This window comes from Buceros rhinoceros, unplaced genomic scaffold (assembly GCF_000710305.1).
Source record: "Buceros rhinoceros silvestris isolate BGI_N320 unplaced genomic scaffold, ASM71030v1 scaffold21211, whole genome shotgun sequence".
Taxonomy (NCBI): Eukaryota; Metazoa; Chordata; class Aves; order Bucerotiformes; family Bucerotidae; genus Buceros; species Buceros rhinoceros.
The window spans coordinates 1-211 of NW_010396212.1; positions in this window are offsets into that span (position 1 = coordinate 1).

Here is a 211-nt window from a genome sequence, read left to right on the forward strand (position 1 = left end):
GAGAGCCGCTGTGGCTGCTGGAAACAGGTGTCCCGGGCGGAGGCACCGCCAGGCGAGCGCTCCTGGGGCCCGTGTGCCCCGCTGCGGGCTGAGTTAACGTTCGGCGGCAGAGGCCGCCGCTGTGCCCCTTGCGCAAGGGGCGCGTCGCTTCCAAGAACTGACTCGGGAGGGTTTCTGGGCAGTTTGACTTTAAGCGTTTGTCTTGGGTCCG